The following is a 16,594-nucleotide window of genomic DNA, read 5'->3' as shown; positions in this document are numbered from 1 at the left end:
CCCCTAACCTAGAAGGAGGAAAATTATTAGAATCTTGAAAAATAAGTTAGTCAGCCAGTGTTAAATGTAGTGACCTTTAGTTAGCTGACCTCAAATCAGTTAATCATACACACCAAGCTTATCTTGCTAGAACCACCCTAAACATTCCGAAGGTAATCTTATCTAACCAGACCCCAGGATGTGGCCCCAGCTAAAGATTAATGTGTCTATGAAAAAACACTGTATTGTGATTGTGGAAAATTGTCCCGTCCCGCGGGATTAACGTGGAGTGTAGCCGGAGACGCCTGCAGAAATGAACAAGCAAGGGACACAAAGAACGACCAGCAAGACAGGATGTCTGATCAAGCTGGCGCAGTTTATTTGCAGCAGGCTTAATTTATACAAGTCAGCAAGGAAGGGGAGGGTCAGAAGATGATTGGTCACCAGGTGGTGCTAGCAGGAATGTGTACAAGGGTGATTGGGTCTTGGTGGGTACTGGCGGGAATAGTAAACCCGGAAAAGAAGCAGGAAATCCTCCATCTTGTGGGTGTGGGCCCTTTTGGTCTCCGGCGTCTCCTCCTTTTCTATTCTTTTAGGAGGGGTTGGGACAGGAACTTGGAGCTATTTATCTACTGGGTAGACGGTGCCTGTCTTAGGTCTAGAGGTTTAGTACCTGGCCTCTGTTTTCAGGAGCTTGCCTCTTTTCGGAGTCGGCCTGGTGTCTTCAGGGGAGCTTGCCCTAATACTGGATCGGCCTATATAAATAGGAGCTTGCCCCAGTATTAGATCGGCCCCTGTTATTTTTACCAGAGGTCTTATGTCTGTCCTGTATTTCTGCAGGTACAACCTCTTAATTACCCGTCATTGACTACCCGCCTAATTGCCCAGAGATGTTGTCAAGGGACAGGACAAAAAACCTTGACATAGCTCCTTCCTGATTCATTTTATTGCCGGCTTAGGGCTCTATGTAAAGATTCATACCTTGATCGGCTAAGGCAAGGCGGTGATAATGAACTTGGATGGGCTTTGCTATGAGGGAGTCAATTTGCTGTTTGACTAACATTGTAAGTTTTTGGAAAGCCCAGGGGCCGAAAGAAAGTACCAGTAGTAATCCTAAAAGAGGGCCTAATATAGGAAGGAGGTACGGGAGGAGTCCATTCAATCCTGTCCAAAGAGGGTTCTTCTGGAGTTCTTTCCTTCTTCTCTCGAGATCTTCTTGGAGAATCTTTATCTTATCCCGAACAATGCCTGACTTGTTGGCGTAGAAGCAGCATTTTTCCTGCAAAGCTAAACAGATACCTCCCTGTTCTGCTGTGAGGAGATCTAAACCTCGACGATTTTGCAAAACTACCTCTGCAAGTGAGTCAATTTGGTCCTGGAGATCATTGATTGTTCCTGAGAGTGTTTGAACATCATTAATTAATTGATGGGATAACTTATGGTAGGAATGTATGGCTATTCCTGCCCCTGCTGTTCCTGTGGCCATTGCGGTAGTAATCCCGAGGCCTACTAGGATTGGGATAAGCTGGATGGCTCTTTTAGAGCGTGAATGCCCTGCCATATACTCAAAGCTGGGTATGGGGATAGGTTCTTCTCCTGGGATAATATCAATATCTGGGAGAATACTGGCTTGCACACATAACCCAGTCCAATTTGAGGGTAAGGCAGTGAAGGCCAGGTTTCCTCCACAGATAAAAACTTGTCCAATAGCGGGGCAGAGAGCTGAGGAATAATTAGAAACTTGGGAGCAATTTGTGAAAGAGGCAAATCCTACGTTCACATCATCACTATTATTCTGGGGCTGCTTTTGTATGCATAGGGATGTGTTAAATCCTACAGGCTGTACTCTAAAGGGTGAGTTAAGAGTACAATTCTGTTCTGGCAGTGTAGTGGTAGCGTTAGTGGGAATTGCGAGGGGCATAGGCGTACCAAGGGTCATGCATAGCCAGCAATTTTCAGCAAGGCTGGGATTAGTAGCGTTTAGTGCGCTATGGGTGGCTTTTAGAATATCAGCAGTCTGGGTGTCAAGATCTATGCCACGAGACTTGGGCAAGGCTAGAGGGTGATACTCTAGGGGAGGGTATATTTCTTTGATAATTTTTTCAATTTTCTTTTGAACTTGGGCTTCTCTCACCTGATCTGTTGGTCCACCACCATCAGATATGTGGATTGGGGCTTGCAGTGGCCAGCAGGTCGCCTTGCCAAGTTTACCATGACAGGAGGCTTGAGCATATTTAGAATGTCCTCGGGGGTTGCTATAGTCATACTCGCCTCCAAAGGAACCAGCATAACCATTTTGTAAGATGGCTGTTAGATATTCTTTGCCATCGGCACTGGTGCACTGTTGGACAGTGCGGTAACAGGTAGAGTGTACTGCAGTGGCCTTTTGGCAGGGGTTGGGACAAGGCCCTGGTTTGCCATCAATTGTAGGTATAATTTTGGGTTTTCTTACACATTTCCAAGACTGGGGAGTCCAACCCACTCCAGATGCAGAGATATCTGCTGTGAGGTATGCTAGTTTGTCTTGGCAGTCTACGGGTCTTCTGGTAATAATTTGACCAGGTAAATATTTTGTCCCTTGAGATGTTATTTGTGTATGTCCTCTCAGGCTAGGTTCTAAATCCATCACTCCTCCCTTACAATCACAAGGGCTTCCATACAGCTGAATGAGGAGTTCTTCCTTATTTGGAGGGGGTCCAAACCCTCCTAGGACAACAGTGACTATTACAGTAGCGATAAGGGAATGGGTAGTAGACATGATGACGTTTTAGGGTTTAAATGAAAATAGGCAAGATCACTGGTAGTGGGCCTACAACTGTGCTAACAAAGGTCAGATGGGCTTACCTTGTCCAATGATGATGAATATTTGTCTTCTCCCTGAAAGGCAAGGAAAAACTGTTCTCAGGGTGGATTCTCCTCCCTGGAATGTATTGAATTATTACAATTTCGTTTTGAAGAAGTATTGATGGGTTTAACAAGGCGTTCGGGTAACCATCGAGGTCCGTTTCCCTGTGTATCATAAACACAGGCGTGACCTCTACCCCAGATAAGAACTGGGTCGGGACCATGCCATTTAAAAGTTAAAGGATCTTTCCATAGGACTTCTGCAAATTGGGTTTTTGTTTCTTGGTGCCACAACCTGTCGGCGGCTGACTTATTGTGGTTATCTATTTGTAAAAAATTGAGTGTAAATAAAGCGTGATTAAGGAGGTTTTTTGGAGAGCCTCTTATAGGGTACACTGTGTTGGTTTTAAGTTTGTTAATAGTATTCTTTATTGTCTGATGGGCCCGCTCGACTATTCCTTGTCCTTGGGGGTTGTACGGGATACCAGTGATATGCTTGATTTGAAATTGGTGACAAAAATTTTGGAACGCTTGCGAAGTGTATCCAGGTCCATTGTCTGTTTTAATAGTCTGAGGCTTACCAATAACAGTAATGCATTGAAGAACATGGGCTATGACATTCTTAGTGGCTTCCCCACTGTGAAGGGTGGCAAATATAAAACCACTGTAAGTATCGATAGTCACATGGGTATATTTAAGAGCTCCAAACTCAGGAATATGGGTAACATCCATTTGCCAGATCTCATTAGGGAGTAAACCTCTCGGGTTGACTCCTAAATGGGGGAGGGGCAGTGAGGTAACACACCCTGAACAATTTTTAACAATCTGCCTAGCTTGTTCTCTGGTGAGTTTAAATAAAAGCCGAAGAGTATGAGCATTCACATGGTGAAGAGCATGATATTGGCTAGCTTTGGTAACTGCATCGGTTGTAACAGAATATGTGAAACGGTCATTCTTGGGTATAACAGTAAGGGGTTCTTTTATGCCTTGACTGTATTTTCCTAAACCTTGGCCAGGCAGATAGCCTTGATTAAGCATTTGTCGGGCAATTATGTCATTTGGGCTGGCCATGACGAGCTTCAATTGGGATAGAATGTCACGGCCCCATAGATTAATGGGCAATCCAGCGACTATGTAAGGTTGGACTTGTCCTGAATTTCCCTCCTTATCCTTCCAAATTAAGATCTTAGAACTTTGCTTTGGGTTAGTAGATTGACCAATGCCTTTGAGATGGGTTATGGACGTACTGCAGGGCCAACTGGGAGGCCACTGTTGGGCTGATATTACTGTAGCATCTGCTCCTGTATCCACTAAACCTTCAAAGGACTTGCCATCCAATTGTAGGGTTAACAATGGCCGTTCAGTGGTAATTTGTTGCACCCAATAAGCATCAGAGGAACCAAAGGCAGCATTCAATCTAAAATTGTTATTGTAACTTTTGTTTGTTAAGTCTAACGGGAGCAATAGGAGTTGGGCTATTCTTTTTCCTTTGTAAATAGATATTGGGCCTGTCGGAGCAGAAGCTAGGGGGGTAATTTGTCCTGTATAATCATTATCAATAACTCCTGGTACAATATGAAGGCCAGCTAATGTAGAGCTCCCCCGTCCTAATATTAGACCAAAGGTATTGGAGGGTAAGGGTCCATAGGTTTCTGTGGGGAGCAACTGAATACCTTGATCGGGTACTAATATTGTGTCGGTGGCGGAACAGAGGTCCAAGCCTGCGCTTCCTGGGGTGGCACGGGAGAGGGAGCTGATGCTTGCGCAGGGAGGATTTGCTGTTGAGCTTGGGGAACGAACCTGATAGCCCCTTGGTTCGTATTCAGTAGTGGGGCCAGGGGCTGGCCCCTCTGGGAGTTTCCCTGGAGTGGCGGGAGGGGGGTACCTTCAATATTCGTTTTAGAACGGCACTCATTAGCCCAATGGAAACCACGCCGACATCGAGGGCATAGGGTTTTGGGGGGAGTACGAGGCAGGGGTGTATGAGGCAGGGAAGTGCGAGGCGGGTGAGGCTGAGTCTCTGCCTGGCACTGGCGAGCAAAATGTCCTGGTTGTTTGCAATTAAAGCAAGTTTTTTGTTTATTACTATCTATTCTGATATCTTTAAGTGCCATTCCTATGGCCAATCCAATTGCATGGGAGGTACCTATACCTGAACAAAGTTTAATATAATCAGTGAGACTGCCACAACGATGGGGTCTTATAGTTTCTTGGCAGGACGGATTAGCATTTTCATAAGCTAGGTGTTTAACCTAGCAAAGGCACTTTCTGTTTCTCCTCCCCCAACTAGTCGCTCAGCAGCATCAGTTAGGCGACTAATGAAATCACTGTAAGGTTCGTCAGGTCCTTGGCGGATTTTTGCTAGGGAGGTAGTGGCGGAGCCTTTGGGAGGGAGGCGTCGCCATGCTTTAAGGGCTGCATTTTGGACTTGAGCTAGGAGACCTGGGGGGAAGGCTGCTTGGGCTTCGTTTGTTTCATAGGGACTTCGCCCAAGAAGCTTATCTCTTGTCCATGAGCGCGAGGTTTTACTTTCACTATTGCGCTGCGCGGTCTCACGACAGTTCTCAACAAAATCAGTACGCCATAAGACATACTCTCCTCCTGACAAAGCAGCTCGGGCTAGAGAAAGCCAGTCATTAGGGATCAGCCACCGATCACTCAGGCTTTCAATTAACGCCAATGTGAAAGGAGCTGCGGGGCCGTAATTGGTAACAGCTGCCCTCTAGGGGAAACTAGGGACAAGTCTCATGGATAAAAGTAAAAAAATACCTAAGGTCTTTTCTTTTAACCCTAATTCCTCGTGTCCTGAGGGACTCCTTGAGTCCAGTAAGGAAAACTTCATGGGAGTTCAGAGAGTTGCCCATCACTATGGCTGCAACCCTTGCACTGTATAAATTTGAATCCTTTCCTCCAATTTAGCCGCAACTACATCAATGTCCTGAAACACTGGAGCTACTCTCATCAGCTCAGACGAGCCCTTGTTTACGTAGGACAGTCGGCAGGTACAATCCGCCTGCTCGGACCCTCTAGGGCAGGGACTCTGGAGTCGGAGTCCCCTGGGTATGCCTTCGAGGTGAACGACCGTTAGCCCAAAGTAAACACAAGGTTTTCAGAGAGGAACAACCAGTGAACAAAACAAGGAATAAATCGCGGCAGCAAACTGGAGGGAAGTGATAAGATCAAACGGACTGCTGAACACCCAAGAGGTTGTTTGGAATCTTGCTTGGGGGATTCGTCTACTCACCTCTCAAGGATCTGTATTATGGACGGGTGAGCCGCAGTGATCCTTCTCCATGCAGAGTCGACATCAGGTCAATACCCGTGCGGTGACTCAAATGAATGCCTGGCCAGGGCTTCCGAGCAGACGTTTCAGCAGGAGTCCCGGGGTGCCCCACGTTGGGCGCCAGTTGTCCCGTCCCGCGGGATTAACGTGGAGTGTAGCCAGAGACGCCTGCAGAAATGAACAAGCGACGCCTGCAGAAATGAACAAGCAAGGGACACAAAGAACGACCAGCAAGACAGGATGTCTGATCAAGCTGGCGCAGTTTATTTGCAGCAGGCTTAATTTATACAAGTCAGCAAGGAAGGGGAGGGTCAGAAGATGATTGGTCACCAGGTGGTGCTAGCAGGAATGTGTACAAGGGTGATTGGGTCTTGGTGGGTACTGGCGGGAATAGTAAACCCGGAAAAGAAGCAGGAAATCCGCCATCTTGTGGGTGTGGGCCCTTTTGGTCTCCGGCAGAAAATGTTGCCCCCTTTGAAAATGCTATAAAACCTTCTGGCTTTGTGTGCTCAGGGTCCTTGTTGAGACCCGCTGTGTCGGGCTGATGCTTGGACCCCAGCTAGCTGGTTCCTGAATAAATTCCTCTTGCTTGTTGCATCAAGAGACGCCTTTCGTGAGTGAATTGGGGCGGCATCCTTCTCAGGGAGAATCCAACATTTGGGGGTTCCTCCGGGATCGTGCGCTCACCCCGCTTCACTCCCGAAGCCGTTCTTGGAGGAAGAGGTAAGGTTAGTGGCGCCTTGGGTTGTCTGTGTTCTGTTTTCTGTTTTTCAGTGAGACCGGTCAGAATTCTGAAAGGGTACCCGTTGTCTGGCAGCTGTCCCGATCCCGTAAAGGGGTTGAGACTGCGGTCGGTAGACGTACTTGGAGCACCACAGGCTGCAACCCTGGGGGATGCCTCGGGGAGGTTGGAGGGCCAGGGACGCCTGGTAGCCTCTCGTCTGTTTTTCCGGCAAAGTGAACCTGATGAGATAGGGTTGATTTTTGGGCGCCAGGAGTATCAACCCTCCGATTCCTTTCGGTTTCTGTTTGAAAATCTGAGAAAAACAAAAAGCGGCCGCTGTGTGTCTAATTTGTGTGTGTCTCTGTTTTCTGTGTCTTTTACGTGCCTGATTATTGTTATACTGACAATGGGACAGACAGTGACGACCCCCCTTAGCCTGACGTTAGATCATTGGACGGAAGTCAGAGCGAGAGCGCATAACTTGTCAGTAGAAGTAAAAAAGGGACCATGGCAGACTTTCTGTACCTCCGAATGGCCCACCTTCAATGTTGGGTGGCCCTCGGAGGGGACTTTTGATCTCCCCACTTTATTAGCAGTAAAAGCCATTGTCTTCCAGGACTCGCCTCAAGGACACCTGGATCAGCAACCCTATATTGTAGTCTGGCAGGAGTTGGTGAATAACCCACCGCCCTGGGTAAAGCCCTGGGTGCAGAAGAAAACGGGCCCTCGAGTTTTAGCTGCCCAGACCCGACCCCAGAGCAAGGAAAAAGAAACTGCTAAAGTTCACCCTGACACTCAAGATTTGCTTATGGTTGATGATCCCCCTCCCTATCCTCATGCCCCTACGGCACCCCCAGCCCTGGCACCCCTGGCCCTGGCACCCCCGGCCCCGGCACTGCCAGCCCCGGCACCCCCGGAACCACCAGCCCCTGGTGCTGAGGCAGTGGAGCCGGCTCCGGGACCTGCCCAGGGAACTCGGCGCTGCCGAGGGGCCCCCTTGGACCCACCGGGTATTTTTCCTCTCCGGTCTTATGGAGTTCCCATCCTTGGGGAAGAGGGGGACCCGCCTTTCCAACCTCTGCAATATTGGCCATTCTCCTCTGCTGATTTATACAATTGGAAAGCTAACCACCCTCCTTTTTTGGAGGAACCTCAGAGACTAATGGGACTGACAGAGTCCCTGATGTTCTCTCACCAGCGCACTTGGGATGATTGTCAGCAGCTCTTACAGGTACTCTTCACCACGGAAGAAAGAGAAAGGATCCTCCTGGAGGCGCAAAAAAACGTGCCTGGGACTGACGGACGACCATCGCAACTCCCTCATGATATAGAAAGGGGGTTCCCGCTGACCAGACCCAATTGGGACTTTAATTCTCCAGAAGGTAGGGAGCGACTAACCATCTATCGCCAGGCTCTGGTGGCAGGTCTTCGCGGGGCCGCAAGGCGCCCCACCAATTTGGCCAAGGTAAGAGAGGTTAGTCAGGGAGCCGCTGAGGCACCCGCAGTGTTCTTAGAACGCCTGATAGAAGCCTTCAGGCGGTATACTCCTTTTGACCCCACTTCTGAGGAGCACAGTGCTTCAGTGACTCTTGCCTTTATCGGGCAATCAGCACCTGATATTAGAAAACTTCAGAGACTAGAAGGCTTACAGGACTTGTCACTGAGGGACTTGGTGAAAGAAGCTGAGAAAGTTTATCATAAGAGAGAGACTGAGGAAGAGAAGGAATTAAGGAAGGAAAAGGAAAGGGAAAGTAAAGAGGAAAAGAGGGACAGGAAGCATGAGAGAAATTTAACAAAGATCTTGGCCGCAGTAGTAGAAAGTAAGGGACCCCCGCCCTCTAGTGGTAGAACTAGTAAGGCAGGGTCCCTGGGCAACTGACCTCCTTTGGATAAAGATCAGTGTGCGTACTGCAAGGAAAAGGGGCATTGGGTGAAAGAATGCCCTAAGAAACCACCGCGGGGATCTCCGAAGAAGGTGTTGTCTCTGCTGGAAGATGAGGATTAGGGAAGACGGGGCTCGGAGCCCCTCCCCGAGCCTAGGGTAACCCTGAAGGTGGAGGGGCAACCCGTTGAGTTTCTGGTGGATACCGGTGCTCAACATTCTGTACTGACCCAAGCTAGAGGCCCTCTTTCTGGCAAAAAGTCTTGGGTGTTTGGGGCCACGGGCCAGAAACAATATGCATGGACTACTCAAAGAACAGTGGACTTAGGAGTGGGACAAGTAAACCACTCATTCCTTGTCATACCGGAATGCCCCACACCCTTGTTAGGAAGAGACATCTTGACCAAAGTTGGGGCCCAAATATCCTTTCAGGCTGAAGATACCCGAGTGACTGATCGAGAGAAAAAACCTTTGGGCCTAAGTATTCTGTCCATAAGATTAGAAGACAAGTACTGCCTTTTTAAGGAACCAGGACCCTCCCGAGTTAGTCAGGGGTGGCTTAACCAGTTTCTGGGGGCCTGGGCGGAGACGGCGGGTATGGAGCTCGCTGTAAACCAGCCCCCGGTGGTCATAGAATTGAAAGCCTCAGCCTCACCAGTAACTGTGAGACAATATGCAATGAGTAAAGAATCCAGAGATGGAATTAGGCCCCATATCCAGAGGCTCATAGAGCAGGGGATATTAGTAAAATGTAAATCCCCATGGAACACTCCCTTGCTGCCTGTAAAGAAAGCGGGAACAGGAGATTATCGACCAGTGCAAGATTTAAGAGAAGTTAATAAGAGGATACAGGACATTCATCCCACTGTGCCGAACCCTTATAACCTGTTAAGCTCTCTGGCCCCGGAAAACACCTGGTATACAGTCTTAGATTTAAAAGACGCCTTCTTTTGTTTGCGCCTGCACCAGAGTAGCCAACCGCTGTTTGCTTTTGAATGGAAAGACCCCTCCACAGGAACTACTGGACAATTGACCTGGACTCGCTTGCCACAAGGATTCAAGAATTCACCCACCCTCTTCGACGAGGCTTTACATCAGGACTTGGCCTTTTACCGAGCCTCCAACCCACAGGTAACTTTATTACAATATGTTGATGACTTACTGATAGCAGCCCCTACTCAGGAAGCCTGCCAAGAGGCCACTGGAGCCCTTTTGACTGAACTTGCTAAATTGGGGTATAGGGCATCTGCCAAAAAGGCACAGATCTGCCAACAACAAGTGACTTATTTGGGATATTCCCTGAGAGAGGGGAAAAGGTGGCTTACTGAAGCCCGAAAGCAGACTGTGGCGCAGATCCCGGTTCCCACTACTCCGCGCCAAGTTCGCGAGTTTCTGGGGATGGCAGGGTTTTGTAGACTGTGGATACCCGGATATGCCACCTTAGCCGCCCCCCCTGTATCCCCTAACCAAAGGGGAAGCCCCGTTTGTTTGGGGACCTGAACAACAGCAGGCCTTTGATGATATCAAGAAGGCCCTCCTGTCGGCACCCGCTCTGGCCTTGCCAGATGTGACTAAGCCGTTCGTCCTTTTTGTGGATGAACGGAGCGGACTGGCTCGGGGAGTGTTGACCCAACAATGGGGACCTTGGAAGAGACCTGTCGCCTACTTGTCAAAGAAATTGGACCCAGTGAGTAGCGGATGGCCTGCCTGTTTGAGAGTAGTGGCGGCCGTGGCCCTCTTGGTTAAAGATTCTGACAAACTGACACTGGGACAGAAACTCACTGTGGTTGCTCCACATGCGTTGGAAAGTGTAATCTGGCAGCCACCCGAGAGATGGGTGTCGAATGCCAGAATGACTCACTACCAAACCTTACTCCTGAATCGTGATCGTGTAGAGTTTGCCCCCCCTGCCATCCTAAACCCGGCCACTCTGCTCCCCGATTCGGGGAAGGAAGTGCTCCATACCTGCCAGGAAATCCTGGCTGAGGAGACAGGGACCCGCCGGGATTTACAAAATCAGCCCTTAGGAGGACAGGGACTCCTGACTTGGTATACAGACGGGAGCAGTTACATCATGGATGGTAAGAGAATGGCTGGAGCTGCAGTAGTAGATGATGACCGGATCGTGTGGGCCAGTGGACTCCCAATGGGCACTTCTGCACAGCGAGCAGAACTCATCGCCCTGACTCAGGCTCTAAGGATGGCAGAAGGTAAGAGACTTAACGTCTACACTGACAGCCGATACGCCTTTGCCACCGCTCATATACACGGGGCTATTTATAGACAGAGAGGGCTGTTAACTTCTGCCGGGAAAGATGTTAAAAACAAACAAGAAATTTTAGATTTGTTAGAAGCCATCCATAAGCCTAAGGAAGTAGCGATAATACATTGCCCTGGACATCAGAAAGATGACTCTCCAATAGCTCGAGGAAACCGGAGGGCGGACCAAGCTGCAAAGCAAGCAGCTCAGGGAATGAGCATTTTACCCCTCCAAGTGTATCCGGAAGCCACCCACATTAAGAGCTTCCAGTATACACCTGAAGACCTCGCTTGTATAAACAAATTAGGGTTCAAAAATTCCTCGCCCCAAGAGATATACAAGTCTGAAAAAGGGAAAGTTGTCCTGCCCCAGAGAGAGGCAGAAGAATACTTAAGGCAATTACATCAATTGACACATTTGGGAGCAAAAAACCTAAAGACCATGGTTCGAGACTCCCCTTATCATGTTATTAGATTAGGAAAATTGACTGACGAGGTTGTAAAAAATTGTGTTCCCTGTCAATTAGTAAACGTGAGCAAAAATCAAGCAATATCCGGGAAAAGACTTCGAGGAGATCGCCCAGGAGCTTATTGGGAAGTTGACTTCACTGAAATTAAGCCTGCTAAGTATGGATATAAGTACCTTCTAGTTTTCCTAGACACATTTTCAGGATGGACAGAGGCGTTCCCCACCAAAACTGAGACAGCTCAGACGGTGTCTAAAAAGATCCTTGAAGAAATATTTCCCAGGTTTGGGATCCCAAAGGTAATCGGCTCCAACAACGGCCCTGCCTTTGTTGCCCAGGTAAGTCAGGGATTGGCCAAGATCCTGGGGACAGATTGGAAATTGCATTGTGCATACAGGCCCCAGAGCTCAGGACAGGTAGAAAGGATGAACAGAACTCTAAAAGAGACCTTGACTAAATTGTCCATAGAGACTGGCTTATGTGATTGGTTAGTCCTCCTTCCCTTCACCCTGTTTAGAGTCAGGAACACTCCCGGCCGCTTTGGACTAACACCCTTTGAAATAATGTTTGGGGCCCCGGCCCCGCTCCAATCAGCACATCTTCATACATTCCCCGAGTGTGCAACTAATAAGTTTTTGCTTGAAAGGTTACGAGCCTTGGAGGCTGTGCAGAAAGAGGTGTGGGCCTCCATTAAGGAAGCCTATCGGCCAGAGGACCTCTCAGTACCTCACCAGTTCCAGGTGGGAGACCCTGTCTACGTGAGAAGACACCAGACAGGAAACCTCGAGCCACGGTGGAAGGGACCTTTCATCGTCCTCCTGACTACTCCCACAGCCGTGAAAGTGGACAGCGTCTCCTCCTGGATACACGCTTCACATCTAAAGAAGGCACCCCCACTGGACCCGGACTGGCGAGTAACTCGGACTGATAAAACCCTTAAGCTTCGCTTGTGTAGAAAGAACTCTGTTATTAGTGATTCTGATGTTCCTGCTACCTCCAACCCACCAGAACCCTAACCCTCATGAACCCAGGTTACTGACATGGCAAATCATTACCCCAGCTTCCCGCCAAGTAGTAGTCCAGTTAACAGGACAACACCCTAAGGGAACCTGGTGGCCTACCCTCACTGTAGATATATGCACTCTTTTCAAACAAGACCCCTGGTACGAAGATAAAGTTGGGGTACCCGGATGTGGCACTCGGGATTATACAGTGCATTGGGGCCCTGGGACTATGAAAGAGATCCAAAGTACCTGCTTTTATGTATGCCCGGCCCCCTCAACTGATGCCGAGGTCTCACAGTGTGGTGGGCAGACAGATTTTTTTTGTAAAAATTAGGGTTGTGAGCAGACAGGGTCATGCCATTGGCTGACAGGAAGTGCAGGGAGACCTCCTCCAGGCCTCATAAAAATCCAACGGGGTGCCACTCGTGCCCAATGCAGGACTAATCCCACCTGCAATCTTATTGACATCTCCTTCACAGATGCAGGAAAAAGGGCAACAAACTGGGAAAAAGGGCTTACATGGGGACTAAGACTCTACCAGAGTGGCTATGATAATGGAGTCTTGTTCATGCTCAGGCTTAAAGTAGAGACTCTCCCGGCTATCCCAGTGGGACCCAACGTTGTCCTGCGGGATCGGCCGCGTCTCCCAGCCCCAGCCCCCGAGCAGACCCTAGCCCCACCTGTGGACTCTACCACCACTCCCTCTGTCTCCACTCTTGGCCAAGTTACCCCTTTTCCTAGCACAGGACAACGCCTTCTCAACCTCCTTGAAGGGGCTTTTCAGGCCTTAAACACCACCAATCCTAAAACTACTGAATCCTGTTGGTTGTGTTTCTCTTCTGGGCCGCCTTATTATGAAGGATTAGGATTGTTGGGCAGTTTTAACAGGACGACCCGTCACGAGATCTGTAGCTGGGGGAGCCATAGGAAACTAACTCTGACTGAAGTGACTGGAAGAGGAAGAGGTTTAGGTACAGTTCCCCCCACCCATAAAGCTTTGTGTAATGAAACCATAGCTGTAACCTCCTCAGGTGAAAATGAGTATCTAGTCCCTCCTCCCGAGGGATGGTGAGCTTGTAATACTGGAGTGACCCCATGTGTCTCTACTTCTGCCTTCAACTCCTCCCACGATTTCTGTATCATGGTTCAGCTGGTGCCCAGGTTGATGTATCATGATGATCTCTCATTCGTAGCTGAATTTGAACCTAGGCATAGATATAAGAGAGAGCCGGTCTCGCTGACCTTAGCCGTGTTGTTAGGGATAGGAGTCGCAGCCGGAGTGGGAACGGGGGCAGCCGCTATTGTCCAAGGGAACCAACATTATGAAGGACTAAGGACAGCTATTGATGAAGACTTAAAGGCCATAGAGCAGTCCATTACAAAACTTGAAGAATCTCTGACTTCCCTCTCTGAGGTAGTCTTGCAGAATAGACGAGGGCTGGATCTGCTGTTCCTAAAAGAAGGAGGACTGTGTGCAGCTTTAAAAGAAGAATGCTGCTTTTATGCAGATCATTCCAGAATAGTAAGAGATTCAATGTCAAAGCTTAGGGAAAGGCTAGACCAGAGAAAGAAAGAACGGGAAGCCGGCCAAGGGCTATTTGAATCTTGGTTCACTAGATCCCCGTGGTTTACAACCCTGATATCCACTCTGGCTGGGCCCTTACTCATCCTTGTGTTGCTCCTCACTTTAAGACCCTGCATATTAAATCGGCTGATAACTTTTGTTAGAGAAAGAGTGAGTGCTGTTCATGTACTGATGTTGAGGCAACAATATCATTCACTCACCCCACAAGAAGATACAAACATTCCATGATTGGAATGCCCCTAAAGAGAAGTGGGGAAATGTAGGATCTGAAAAATCATAAGTTAGCATAAGTACAGCCATCTTAAAGGCTTAAATACCACTCCCTAACCTAGAAGGAGGAAAATTATTAGAATCTTGAAAAACAAGTTAGTCAGCCAGTGTTAAATGTAGTGACCTTTAGTTAGCTGACCTCAAATCAGTTAATCATACACACCAAGCTTATCTTGCTAGAACCACCCTAAACATTCCGAAGGTAATCTTATCTAACCAGACCCCAGGATGTGGCCCCAGCCAAAGATTTATGTGTCTATGAAAAAACACTGTATTGTGATTGTGGAAAATGTTGCCCCCTTTGAAAATGCTATAAAACCTTCTGGCTTTGTGTGTTCAGGGTCCTTGTTGAGACCCGCTGTGTCGGGCTGATGCTTGGACCCCAGCTAGCTGGTTCCTGAATAAATTCCTCTTGCTTGTTGCATCAAGAGACGCCTTTCGTGAGTGAATTGGGGTGGCGTCCTCCTCAGGGAGAATCCAACAGGTAGAAAAGCTTTAGACTTTCAAAAGGTCTTTGCACTCTCGGCAATGATGTTGCTGGCTTCCTCTTTAGGATTCCACAAAAACACAAGAAGGGGCAGTAAGAAGCCAGCAGGGGCAAGTTAGAAAATTCCAAATGGAAACAATCAAGGACCTTTAACAAAGAGAAGAAGCTGATGGAATTTAAGAGTCAGGCTTGCAGGATTTGCTGAGGTATCAGACCTCTGCAAAATGAATTTTTATACAATTTTAGTACGTGTCTTTATGTTTTTAATGTAAAATGTAAAAAAATAAAATAGGACCAAGAAATTTTTAAAGTGTAATTCTAATAATACCCCACTTACCGAGCTGATGGATTATGAAGAAGCCTGGGGCTGTTGACTGATGCACTCTTGTTTACTGAGCAGGCCATCGGATTGGGATATTTCCAGATCCTTTTATTCACCACTCTCTTCTAAACAAAAGGTGTATACATAGTGATTACTTGTTGAACAAGAAACCTGCAAATTTTCACTACAAAACAACAGGATAGAGTGAAACAATGAGAAAGTAACACATTTCTAGCACCTTATGTTTTTGTTTTGATCAATTTTCCCTCCCCAACCTGTCTCATGGGGAGCTATTTCCCTTAAAAATCTGCTTAACTATGTGATGGTCACTCTTTTTGCAACAATGAAGCTGTTCTGTCACTTTTTTCAAGATTAAAAAGCATAACTTGCAGTATTTTTACTGAGGATGTGGATAATGCTGGGAAAAAGTTGTAACTGTTGTGCTTTTAAAGATTATTTCACAAATGAGATCTTTTATCTTGTTGGAGTTATTGACCAAATATTAATAGGTTTTTTTTTCTTTTTTGTAATGAGCCAGGTTTAGCAATCAGTATGTATACACTCCCAGAGCTCAGAAATTATGATTCTGGTAAACTCTTGAGTACCTTGGTTTCATAGTTAAGGGGCAAAATATATTTTGGAAAATAAAGGTGATAAAAAGACAAGTGTTATTATACCAATCATTCAGTTCTGGGGCAACATTTATTGGTCCCAGGATTATGAAAGAGTAAGCTATTAAGACCTGAGTTGTCCTAAAGGCCGAGCTAAGCGGGCAGAGTACTACTAGAAAACTCAGAAGTCTAAAGTAGACTATTAAAAGGCATTAAGGTGTGAGATATTCCACTTAAAATTTAGTTTGTTAGAGTCAGTATTTCCTGTTTAAGGAGTGTGCCTTATAGTTCTCTCTGCTGAAATTGGTACCTTTAAGCCACCTGCCATATTATCATGTTTCTTGACTCTAATTCTTCAGCTGAGAGTCTCGGCGTGAGGATAATTTGCTTGTCCTGATACTTTTGTTTTACTTTAGCTGCCTGAAAACAGTTCAGTCATTGGAGTTAAGAATTTTGTAGTTGCACATTGAAAAACACAATGAGATAGATATATCTTTTGCCTGTAATTTTGTTTAAAAAAGAAAAGTGAAAAATAAAAATCCCAGTTGGGGAAGCAATCTCTCATATGGTGCTGGTGTTAATTTAAATCCCTAAACCTTCATAAAGGACAGTTTGGCAATAAGAAATACATTTCTAAGTCTTTTATACCTATTGAAATTGTGAATATCTGGAAATTTCCCCTAAAATAATTAAGATGTAGAAAGATTTGGCTATAAGATTGTCACAGCATTATTTATAATAACCTCAAACTGGAAATAATCTGAATTTCCATTGAAAGGGGACTAGTACAATATTCATTAGTAAACAGAATATTGTGGAATATTTAATGGTATAAAAACATGTGTAACAGGATGATATATGAGACTTTGGTCTTTAA

General features: G+C 47.0%; 1 long non-coding RNA gene across 1 annotated transcript; it reads right to left on the bottom strand.

Annotated features, from left to right (window-relative positions):
- Nucleotides 1–308: 308 nt before the first annotated feature.
- LOC140847735 (uncharacterized) lies at nucleotides 309–16,358 on the bottom strand. Its single transcript, XR_012127843.1, has 2 exons — nucleotides 15,122–16,358; nucleotides 309–6,274 (listed from the first exon to the last, which is right to left on the bottom strand). It is a non-coding gene; the product is annotated as an uncharacterized lncRNA (long non-coding RNA).
- Between the last annotated feature and the right edge of the window lie 236 nt (nucleotides 16,359–16,594).

Source organism: Manis javanica, chromosome 2 (assembly GCF_040802235.1).
Source record: "Manis javanica isolate MJ-LG chromosome 2, MJ_LKY, whole genome shotgun sequence".
In the NCBI taxonomy this organism is placed as follows: Eukaryota; Metazoa; Chordata; class Mammalia; order Pholidota; family Manidae; genus Manis; species Manis javanica.
Note: the sequence above shows the minus strand (reverse complement) of the source record. Positions and strands in the feature narration are given on the sequence as shown.